Here is a 391-nt window from a genome sequence, read left to right on the forward strand (position 1 = left end):
AATGCTGGCCCAACGGGACTTTTCCCCAGAGCTTACCCGGAGCCACAGCAAGGTCACGCAAGCACCCTCAGAATGCTTCTCGTCTTCCTCGTCTTAACACCAATGTTTTTCGGTGTTGTTTTCCTGATGAGATTTTTTTCTGTCCAACCGGGAGCAAGCCACGGGATACAAGATTATGATCTGCAAGTGGTATGCCGATGAAATCAAGAAGAGCCTCGATCCGTACGCGAACCCCTGCCACAACTTTTACCTATACGTCCGCGGGACACCCAGGAAACGGCGAAAGCATCTTGGTGAAGCCTGGGTTTAATAACCTGTACAAGAAAGATGTCGTCCAGAGCTTTGGCATTCATACCCCCACGAGCGAACTCCAAAGCGTGCAAGAGAGAGC

The sequence above is a fragment of the Ixodes scapularis genome, unplaced genomic scaffold (genome assembly GCF_016920785.2).
Source record: "Ixodes scapularis isolate PalLabHiFi unplaced genomic scaffold, ASM1692078v2 PGA_scaffold1__304_contigs__length_218370807, whole genome shotgun sequence".
NCBI lineage: Eukaryota > Metazoa > Arthropoda > Arachnida > Ixodida > Ixodidae > Ixodes > Ixodes scapularis.